This window comes from Idiotropiscis lumnitzeri, unplaced genomic scaffold (genome assembly GCF_059441095.1).
Source record: "Idiotropiscis lumnitzeri isolate Australia: NSW breed Sydney's pygmy pipehorse unplaced genomic scaffold, RoL_Ilum_1.0 HiC_scaffold_95, whole genome shotgun sequence".
Lineage (NCBI taxonomy): Eukaryota > Metazoa > Chordata > Actinopteri > Syngnathiformes > Syngnathidae > Idiotropiscis > Idiotropiscis lumnitzeri.
In genome coordinates, this window is record NW_028283633.1 from 444,462 (window position 1) to 456,447 (window position 11,986).

At 42.0% G+C, this 11,986-nt stretch overlaps 1 long non-coding RNA gene across 1 annotated transcript; it reads right to left on the reverse strand.

The window, feature by feature from the left end:
* Nucleotides 1–6,820: 6,820 nt before the first annotated feature.
* On the reverse strand, nt 6,821–9,908 carry LOC148315571 (uncharacterized). The gene is made up of 4 exons (XR_015840802.1): nt 9,773–9,908; nt 8,995–9,114; nt 8,231–8,394; nt 6,821–6,999 (listed from the first exon to the last, which is right to left on the reverse strand). It is a non-coding gene; the product is annotated as an uncharacterized LOC148315571 (long non-coding RNA).
* Between the last annotated feature and the right edge of the window lie 2,078 nt (nt 9,909–11,986).

Below are 11,986 nucleotides of genomic sequence, written 5' to 3' on the forward strand. Positions count from 1 at the left end.
AGGAGATTGTCGTCGACTTCAGGAGGAACAAGACGCTGCCGCCCCCCCTCTGCATCGAAGGCGTGTGTGTGGAGAGGGTCCACACGTTCAAGTTCCTGGGAGTACAGATCTCTGATGACCTTTCTTGGAGTCACAACACCACAGCAGTGGTAAAGAAGGTCCGCCAACGTCTGCACTTCCTGAGAGTCCTCAGGAAATTCAACCTGGACAGGAAGCTGCTGCTGGCCTTCTACCACTCGTCCATCGAGAGCCTGCTGACGTACTGTGTCTCCACCTGGTACAGCGGCTGCACTGAGGCGGACAGAGTGAGGCTCCAGAGGACAGTCAAAACAGCGCAAAGGATTATTGGCTGCCCTCTCCCCTCGCTGTCGGACATCTACACCGCCCGGTGCCTCAGAAGGGCTCTCAACATCGTCAAAGACAATACCCACCCAAACTCACACCTGTTCGACCTGTTGCCCTCTGGCAGGCGCTACAGATGCATCAAATCAAGGACCAATAGACTGAGAAACAGTTTCTTTCCGAGAGCCATCTCCATACTGAACTCTCACACACACACGAGACCACCCTAACCTTGCAAAACAGCATTGTGATGTGTTTCTATATGCCCTATTCAGTACTGAATTCCATTGCACTGTCTTATTTATTTATCTAATTTATATATTGTCTGTATTATTGTTGTATTGCACTGGAGAGGGGAGCCCTCTAATCTCGTTGCACACTTGAGTACAATGACAATAAAGGGATTTCTATTTCTATTCTATTCTTTTTTTAACTTTTCTCGAGGGCCATGGCGAGCCATTTCAAAAAAGCTGCACAACTAACGTATAAAATATTGATAAATTTGCTCTGCCTGATGTGTGTGTAAAGTTTCACGAGTTGTCGTTCATATTTAGAACCTCATAATCAGCGTTGTTTTATTGCCGAACAGTGCAATGCCACTCCCACAACTTTTCACGAAAAAGGATGAATTTCGTATTGTGACATCCTCATGGCCGAAACAGTCATCCGAGCATATATGAGGGCGACCTTGTTGAGTTGCACGGAGAAAAACATCCAAGAAAATAACTTGTATTAGCTTTTACCAGTTGGTGGCGCTACTACTACGATGAAAAATAAGTTGGTAGATGTCTTCAGGGCTGAAGTATCCTCAAATGTGTACAACTTCGAGAAGATAGGATCATCTGAGTCATGTTGCCGGAGCTTTTGTTGCCACAAAGTACAATCGGATTTTTCAGCACCGTAATAGCCACGCCTTTTGCCAAAACGTCACAAAATTCGGCACAGAGTAAGATCATTGTCTTGAGTCTTTTCTGACTAATTTTCAGTCGGATTCGTCAAAAGGGCACCGTGCAGTACGTGAAAATTAAAATAAAAACAAATTTTTGATTCCACTTGGCGGCGCTGTGTGTATAACAAAATAATAACATTAAGATGTCTTCAGGTCGGGACGTTTTATTTACAGGTGAAGGTTTGGATTTTTAGGAGCATGTGCAGGGGCGTTATTAAGCATTCATTTATTTGTATTAGGTTCATTTTGTCTTCTTATTATTGATATTTGACTGATTCATTAAAAGCAGACAATTATGTTTTAGGTTAATTTTTTACCTGACATGTTTCGGCGAGTCTTTCGCCTTCTTCAGAGTGTCGCATGATGGTGTCTTGAGACCCGTCTTTATCAGCTGATGTTCCATGAGGGTGTGACTTACCTGTCAAAAAAATGAAAAATCAGAGCAGTAAAAGAACAAGCACAACATGAACATTACAAATCAGCAATCACTGACCACTGCAAAAGGGAAAACCACATCATGGACCGGGAGAAGGGCAAAGTCATCCGCACCGAAGAGAACAAACAACAGCGCTGGATCAGAGAGGCCATTAAGATCTGCAAGCGAGGCATAAAAACCATGAACAGAGACAAGGGAGCCTTCATCCTCTCTACCACCTGGAGCAGCATCTTGGCGGAGTGAACGGACAGCGGGGGGCGTGACTTGCCTTCATTCTTGTGACAGGTAAGTCACGCCCTCATGGAACATCATCTGATAAAGACGGGCCACAAGGCACCATCATGTGACACTCTGAAGAAGGCGAAAGACTTTCGTATTGTGACATCCTCAAGGCCTAAACACTCATCCGATCAAAAATAAGTTGGCAGCCGTCTTCAGGGCCTGAATATCCTCAAATGTGAAAAATTTCGAGAAGATGGATCATCTGAATCATTTTGCAGGAACTTTTGTTGCCACGGAGAATAATCAGACTCTGCGGCACCGTAATAGCCACGCCCTTCGAAGGAAAGTCACAAAAATAGGGAAAGAGTAAGATCAATGTCTTGAGTCTTTTCTAGCCAATTTTCAATCGGATTCGTTAAAAGGGCACCGTGCAGGACGTCAAAATGTAAAAAATGATATTGATTGGCGCAAGGTGTATAACAGAATATAAACATATAGATGTCTTCAGGTACCGACTCTTGATGTACATGTGAAGTTTTGGATTTTTAGCAGCATGTGCAAGAGAGTTATTAAGCATTTTGTCCATTGCGGCGAAGGAAATCTTAAGTGAAAACTTCGAAGCCCCGCCCCCGTCATATAGTATTTCGGAAACAAAAAATTTTAGCCCCAGTGTTTGTCCCAGGTCTTAAGATGCTACAGACAGAATTTTAAGGCAATCAGATGAAGCCTTTAGGATCAGGGTGCAAAAGAATGACCCCTGTAAACATGCAAAAAAGGGCAAAAGTCGGACTTTCAAAAATTCATAACTCACTTCCTTTTCATATTAGACGTTAAAATATCAAATTTTTCGCCATGCCCGATGAGACTGCCAAGTTTGGTGAGTTTTTGTGCATGTTTCGGGGTCAAAAATGCGATCGTACAAATCGGAAAAATAATAATAATAATAATTTCTACAAAAACAACAGGGACTTCGCAGCGGTCGCTGCTCAGGCCCTAATAATAATAATAATAATAATAATAAAAGTAATAATATTTTCTACAAAAACAATAGGGACCTCGCAGCCGTCGCAGCTCGGGCCCTAATAACAATTTCTAGAAAAACAATAGGGACCTCGCAGCGGTCACTGCTCGGGCCCTAATAATAATAATAATAATAATTTCCACAAAAACAATGGGGACCTCGTAGCGGTCGCTGCTCGGGCCCTAATAATAATTTCTACATAAACAATAGGGACCTCGCCGCGGTCGCTGCTCGGGCCCCAATAATAATTTCTACACAAAGTCCATTGTGGTGACCCGCTCCTTTTAAGTAAATTCAAAATGGCCGACATCCTGTAAAACCTAGCTCATTGCTCCAAGAGACTTTTTTGTAGGTCTTGGTCTTATACATACAGTGAACCCTCGCTACTTCGCGGTTCACCTTTCGCGGGTTCAGTGCTTCGCGGGTATAAAAAATATTCGGGGGCATTGTAGTTTCGCCGAGCGGCACGACGGGCGCTGGAGCGGTTAGACGGCCGGCGTGCGCCGAAGAAGAGCGTGGGCGAAGAGGAGAGTGGACGAAGAAGAGCACGTTCCCCCGGACACGATCGGTGGCGACGTTTCGCACGGTTCGGACCGTACCAGGGCTCCGGCCGGCGTGCGTGGCAGTTAAGCCGTAGAGGAGCACCGTCCCCGGGCACGGGCGGTGCCAAGCGGCCCCTAAGTTTAACCGAATGGAAGCTCCGGAGGAGGAGGGCATGCTCGCGTCACAGTAAGCCGAAGAGGAGCACCTTCCCCAGGCACGGGCGGTTCCAAGCGGCCCCTAAGTTTAACCAAATGGAAGCTCCGGAGGAGGAGGGCATGCTCGCGTCACAGTAAGCCGAAGAGGAGCACCTTCCCCGGGCACGGGCGGTTCCAAGCGGCCCCTAAGTTTAACCGAATGGAAGCTCCGGAGGAGGCGGGAATGCTCGCGTCACAGTAAGCCGAAGAGGAGCACCTTCCCCGGGCACGGGCGGTGCCAAGCGGCCCCTAAGTTTAACCGAATGGAAGCTCCGGGGGAGGAGGGCGGGCGTGTGTCACAGTTAAGCCGAATTGGAACACCTCTTCCGCCCGGACACGAACGGAGCGCGAAGCTGTCAGTTATGAATGAATAAATGAATAAATAAATAAATAATTAAAGAATGCCACCTTTCATTTCACAGGGAACACCGGACGGCGTACCAGCAGGTAAAAGTCGGAGTAATTAAATAAATACAAAAAGAATGGCTGGGGAATAAAAAAATAATACGTTTTAATAATAATTTGGTTTTTTTGTTATAACATGAATTTCACTCTCTCTCTCTCTCCCCGTATATATATATATATATATATATATATATATTTATTATATATATTGTATTTTCTTTTAAGCATTTTTGAAGGTGCGCCGCTACTTCGCGGATTTTCAGTTTCCGCGGGTGGTCTCGGTCCCCATTAACCGCGATAACCGAGGGTTCACTGTACTCCATAAAATTTACAAAAAGCGAGGTGAAACACTCAACCAGGGCTGCTTTTTTGAACATTTCTCGAGCGCCATGGCGAGCCATTTCAAAAAAGCTGCACAACTAACGTATAAAATATTGATAAATTTGCTCTGCCTGATGTGTGTGTCAAGTTTCACGAGTTGTCGTTCATATTTAGAACCTCATAATCAGCGTTGTTTTATTGCCAAACAGTGCAATGCCACTCCCACAACTTTTCACGAAAAAGGATGAATTTCGTATTGTGACATCCTCATGGCCGAAACAGTCCTCCGAGCATATATGAGGGTGACCTTGTTGAGTTGCACGGAGAAAAACATCCAAGAAAATAACTTGTATTAGCTTTTACCAGTTGGTGGCGCTACTACTACGATGAAAAATAAGTTGGTAGATGTCTTCAGGGCTGAAGTATCCTCAAATGTGTACAACTTCGAGAAGATAGGATCATCTGAGTCATGTTGCCGGAGCTTTTGTTGCCACAAAGTACAATCGGACTTTTCAGCACCGTAATAGCCACGCCTTTTGCCAAAACGTCACAAAACTCTGAAAAAGCTGAGTGAGCCTCAAACCAGACATACACATTCACTGACAAATATCCTGTGACACCAGATATATTAGAAGTCTTGTCTAATCAGCACACGTCTATCTAACTGCAATTTTAACATCTCGAGACACGACAGGATGAGTACACGATACGCATACCTCCATTTCTGAGTCTGTAAAGCCTGGAGGAGGCTGCTTCGATGTTTTAGTAGCATCATAAATTTATTGAATTAATTATATTTGAGGTTGGATTAGATTTTTACACATTTTAAGCCTTAGCCACCCAAAACAAAACATAAGCTCATGAATGAAATAAAACTAATTAATTTCGCCCATGCCAATTAATCTTCTGTAGACACGTGTTGTGACCAGTGTTGTTTTTGGCAGGCATTTTAGATTTTGTCCAAGTCATTTGGACAAAGTGCTGATTTGTTTACATCACATTTAGTCATCCCAATTCGTTATAGTTTTAGTCCAGTTTTAGTCAACGAAAACTAAAAAAAGGGTTTTAGTCCAGTTTTAATCGACGGAAACGCAAAAAAAGTTTTACCCTAGTTTTCGTCAATTTATTCACAAAGGTTTTAGTCCAAGCGGCACGGTGGCCCAACTGGTTAGCAGGATGGCCTCACAATATTGAGGTCGTAGGTACGATTCTGGCTCCGGCCTTCCTGCGTGGGTTTCCTCTGGGTAATTCGGTTTCCTCCCATATTCTTAAAACATGCATGGCAAGTTGCTTGGACACTCTAATTGCCCCTAGGCATGAGTGTGAGCGTGGATGGTTGTTCGTCTATGTATGCCCTGCGATTGGCTGGACACCAATTCAAGGGTGTACCTCGCCTACTGCCGAAGACAGCTGGGATCGGCTCCAACACCCCCCGCGACCCTAGTGAGGAGAAGCGGTACAGATAACGGATGGATGGATGGATGGGTTTAAGTCCATTTGAGTTAAAACAAGGCATTCAAGGTTTCCACCCAATAACAAAGACTTTTGGATGGACTACAAAGGATTCTTCATTACAAACAGAAAAAAGTGGCAACAGTGGAATCAATGCTCACTGCTCCAAAATAAGCAGAGAAGCAAAACATTTTGTTGGGCAACTGTTGTGGCTTTATTTCACTAAAAGCAACATAAAATAATTTATGAACCACATGCTAACAATTTTGTCTCGTCAACGAAAAAAATTCATGTACATCACGTCATGTTTTCGTCATAAAAGAACCTCGTTTAGCTTGTCATCGTCATTAAAAAAGGGGCGTTAACGAAGTATTTTCGTCATAGTCATCAGTGACGAAAACAACACTGGTTGTGACTGATATTTCAGTCCCAGGTTGTCTCCTGAACACCACCAATTGGGCAAGGGGGCGCAGGAAAGCCTGGGGTCTTCTATTTTTACAGTATAGAAAGGCTAAATATCAAATTGAAACAGTGTTTTATATCATGAATATACAGGGTTGGTGCTGGTTCTGGTAGGGAAACCACAACATAAAGATGTCCTTAATTAGTCCCACAATGGGGATATTTGCAATATGGCATATGATGGCCTAACAGGGCCACCGCCCAGAAAAGAGTAACGCAGAACTTTGTAATACTGTCACTCCCTGACCAGTTCGTTGTTCCTGAAGAGCCAAACTTTGACTCAGACCCACAAATTTGAATTACAGATAGTGGACAATGGAGAACTCCCCCAGTCAGTCAGCATGTTCAACTTCCATAGAAACCTCAACATACATTTATTAGATTGCCAAACTAATTGGAAACTACATCACCAGAACACCACAAGTGGGCTCTGTTATTGTACTTAAAGATGCATCTTACAAACCTGTGTTCTCCAAGGCCAGCTGGTCCATAGTCTTAAGTTATTTCTTCGCCAACATCAATGTCTCGGAGCGCAAACAGACAGAGGTGTGGTCTGTCCTCTGTTGTCTTCTTCTTCATTTTACAGTTGGGGTGCATGTGGTCATCATTAACCAGTCTTCCCAGACTGCCATCTTCTTGAGCGGCATCAACACTTAAAATAGATTTAAAAAAAAAAAAAAACAATTATTCAATCAATGTCAGAAATTAATCTTTGAGACAATCTTGTGTACACAAAACATAAAAATAGGAAATCCACAATTTTTAAATCTTCTAAATCAAATCATACAAGAAATTTCTATTGGAATCAGACCCTATTAACAGCTTGTCTTTGAGACTTCATGGTCTATATTTTCATTTGTACAGATTCAACGCATGAATAAAAGTAATTACCGTATTTTCGCAGTCATAAGCAAACAAAGCGCCCTGTCAGTCGATGCGTCCATTAAATGGACAAAGTACCACTCACGTCCATCAGCCCTTGTCATCAACGAGCTGTTGGAAGTGCATGTTAGCACACCCTGCTGGGCAAAGAGTGAGTTGTCCATGCTTACAATCGACCGTGACAAATACACCATCTGACTATAATGTTTGGGTGATGGTGTTGGAAAAAGCTGGACAAAGGGCAGCTGTCCACAATGTTTTAGTCTGTCTTATCATTTATGTTATTGCAAGCAAGAAACGTCCCAGGTTTAGACAACAGACAAAAAGTCCAAAGCATAACAGCACATCTCTTTAAACAGCCATGCAAATCTCTCTAAACAGCTATGGGATTGTGGGTCTCTGCTCCCAGAATGCATTGCTTGAATTAGCTAAGGCTGAGTGGCTTTTGTATTATTTTCATTTTTTTTGGGTATATTGATGGCATGAGAGATACATGTTTGTGTTAATCTTATTTCTATGTTTCATTGTTTGCTTGTATGATGAGTTTTTTATTTTTTGTGTGTGGTGAGCAGCCAAGTCCCTCCCCTGACGTTGCTTTGTAGGCTATTGCCAATGCACCTAATATTGGCCTGAGCCATTGTCAGCTATTGTCAATAGAGACTTGGCGTCTGCTGCAACAATGGGGTGATTGCTCATGTTATTGGGGCATAGTAGGCTGCTATCGGCTGTGTCAGTGTGGGCAGCTCTGCCAAGTTCATGCTATGCTAACAGCAGCTGTGCTATCGTCTTGTCAGGCGGTGCGTCCAGTATATGTTACAAAGACAGAAATAGCGGCCTCAACAGGTGTTGCGCCCTTTGACACGGCGCGTCTTTTGGGTGCGAAAATACGGTATACATTTTTGCTTAGAGAATGATTTTTCCCCTAACACTTATGGGATGAGTATGTGTTTATTTTTTTAAATAAAAACAAAAATAAGATAACATCTCAATCTTTGCCTCACCTCCAAGTTTTTTCTTGCCGGCGGAAGTCAAACAAAAAGACAGTGCCTCTTCCATCCATCTTCCTGCGTTGAGATTTATCAGAATCTATCAATTTTCCTCTGTACTCCATAATAAAGAATAAAGTCGTCTTTCCTGAAAGGGGCCTTGGTAAATACTCCTCGACCTAGTTAACAGGGAAATCAAGATAGCTTCGTCATATTTTTAAGCACACAAATAAGGAGTCATCATATTCATTTGGGCCACTATACTAATGTAGGGTGGTTTGAAACATTGCTTCTTGTGAGGGATAGAGCAGAGCCCTTCTTTATGATTTTAAAGGAACAGACCAGCCAAAATTCATTTTCCAGCATTGCATTAGCCAGTATGTATTAGGACTGAAAGTACAAATGTCAATGGCACCTGGTTACGTAAAAAAAAAACTTTAAGATTATTTAGTTTCATAACAATGACATACACTGTATACACAGTCATATTGGATCGCGTCACGTGATCTCTGTGACGTATAACGTGCTTTACACTAGACTATCAATATCGGACTTGTTCACCGGTCTATTGTGGTATAAAAATGCCGGAGGGCGTCATCAAGTACAGCCTTAATTTAGATAGAACTCCTACCATCAGGTTTCACGCTCACTGAAATAACTTGAAACTGACAAAAGAAAAGGTCAAGACACTCTTAATGTAAAATAACCACTTAAAAAACGATGTCAGCTTGGTTATCAGAAAACAATAATATATCTTAGCAAAAGCGTTAACATCATACCTTTAAATGAGTTTATATACTTCGCTTCTAACTCTGCAGTCTTGTCCAGACCCTTGACTGCATGTTCAATAGTATCCTGCTTTGGGGACTTCCTGCATCTCAGGGAAGGCATTGTTTATTCTATAAAGAAAAAAGACAGTTTTGTGTTGAGAATTATTAATACTATAGGCTAAATGGAGTTTTAACAATATCAGTGTAAGAAAAATAAATTATAAATTAAAAAAATATCAATCCCTCCATCCCAATTAACGATTTCAACCATAATAGTTTATATTGAAGTTTAAACAACAGACAGACAGATTTATGCAGTGTGACTACAAAAATCTTACCAAAATTGCATTCACAGTAACCTTTGCTTTAAGAATCATGTAATTAACCAGTGAACATCGTGTCTTACACAAAAATTAATGACAGAAATTATCATGGTACTTGCATTCTGTTGTTCTATAACAAAAGTGCAAGCTGTTAGCTCCGCAAAGCTAACGCAACAAGCTAGCGTCCCTCGTGCTCACATTCAATGCAAACCTGACCACCGGATGAAAATACGCGTCGGTTTAGTTCTTTAAATGAGTAAAAGCACCATGACGTTTTATAATTATTCAATGCTTAACTGGAGCTCGTCAATTATGTCGATGTAGGAGCACATGTTTGCTAGGCCAGTGTTGTAGGCCCACATCCATGGTGCTACTTTGTATAGTGTTTTCCACACAACTATCTCTAACCATGAACAAATGCACTCGAGGCATGTTTTGAATAAAAACAAACGAAAAACACTTACCTCTCCGTTTCAACAGCAGTTCGAACTTCGAAGTGGTGATATTCTCCAGCGTTAAGCACCTGCTCGAACTGCGAATAGGTCAAATTCAACAGCGTCTTTTTTCTGTCTTAATAAGGACGCGATGAGAGGAGGAGCGCTTGCCTTTTCGTCAGCACGCCCCGCGCGGGTGGTGCTGCTTTATCACTCTCTATCTGTGCCCGCCCGCCGGCATGTCGATAGAAAAATAATATTCCTTCAAACATTACTTTCATCTTCTTAACGTTTTGTAGTGAATTTAACAGGTTCACCACTTTTTTCAAATACACCAATGGAAAACAGGTCTTAATTGAGGAAACATACAAAGAGCGTCTCACAAACACCTTATGATGAGCAATGTAATTTGATCACGTTTTTTGTCACTGCCTGGACGTCGGTTCACTGGCCTGGTGGCAGTGGCTTGTAGACACTGTCACTGAGTGGGAACGGATCTCAAGGTGGGTCAAACTAACCCAAGCAGTGGATCGGTCCGTTTTTTAAATTTATTAATTTTTTTATTTTATGTATTTATTTATTATTTAATACAAGGGCTTCGGCTCACTACCAGTGGGCGGGACCAAAGAATTTGGGTTTCCTTTGAGCTAGGAGGCAGTCAAAGGCAGTCCAATCCCCGGCAACATAAAGCGCCTAGCTCTGGGGACATGGAATGTCATTTCTCTGGTAGGGAATGAACCCGAGCTGGTGTGTGACTAGACCAGTGGTTCTCAATTATTTCCTGTCATGCCCCCCTACCAAGAAGAAAACAATTCGCACCCCCCCCACCACAATTTTTTTTTACATTTCGTACTAATGTACATGTTCTTTGCATATTAATGTTAGATTGTCAATAAAATATCTTACCTTAACAAAGCTAAATTGATAAAAAAAAAAATCATTTTGAGAACGACTATTGTGAGGATCTCGAAACTCAGTACTCTGTGGTGCTAATATTGATGAGATGATAAATATGTTGAAGCCACAGAACAAAAAGATTAGATATTGTTTGGAAATTAATGACGTACATAACAAAGGAATATCAGCCTTGATTGGAGTACATTACTGCATTTAAATTTTTAATAAAAATGAAACAATTATTGATGTTATGACCACTATGAAGAATTTAAAAAAACAATATATAGGGATAATTATAGTTTTCATTTTGTTATGTTTAGTCTGTTCATGTTGCATTATTTTTATGACAAAGATGATGGTTAATCGTAGGTTTGTTGCCCAAATGTACCGTTACAACCTGATTAATGTTGAGAATGACGAACTCAAACTGGACACTAAAACGTAAAAACACATGGACTTCTTGCCCCTGTCCACACACGTGCACACACACACACACCATACACGAAGATCCGGGAGGTAAGGACGGCTGTCCTCTCCTACAACGAGGCAAGGGCCTCCACCAAGTCACCCCAGGGACAAGTTTTATTCCCTGATGGTCATCAAATTATGAGGATCTCATTCTACGCCGGAAGGGAGGAGGGGAATTTTTCCCTAATGTGAGGTTTTCGCTCCTCCACTGATGATCACACTGTTGTATGATTTCATTATGATGATCTGTCTTAAAGCCGTAAGGACATGATTTTTAAATCCACAACAGGGGGGAAATGTAAGATGGGCTGAGGATAGGTAATCAGTTTGTGTATTCATAATCATGTTTTTATACACTCATTAATGTTTAACACACACAGAGACACTTACTTGTTATTTTAACACACACACACACAGACACCCCATCCTGAAGATGTGTTTAGTTAAACTGACCTTGGGTTATGATTTTCTGCCTGCTGGAGTCCCTGGTGATTAGTTATTGATGCTTTAGTTAAACTGACCTTTATACCGTGAGTTATTGATGTTTTCTGTCTCTTGGTGATTAGTTGTTGATGCTTTTCTGTCTTCTGGTGATTAGTTATTGATGAGTTAGTTTCAATAAAAAGGCAGAACGGAGGGTGAGAGTCAGAGGGTGTGCGGGATTGAACTGGCAAGACGGCTGTTTCGCCTCCTGGCTCCCTCTCCCATTCTGAATGGCACAAAACGAAAACTTTAGTAAGTTATTTCAGTCTAAAAAAGGCGTCAGGGCATTTTTAAACCGGACAGTAAGTCGTCACTGTCTTGGTTCCTTTTTGTGCCTTGACCCATCCCGGAATTATTGAAAGGATGCAGTCCTATTTACAGGCCCCAGTGACACCC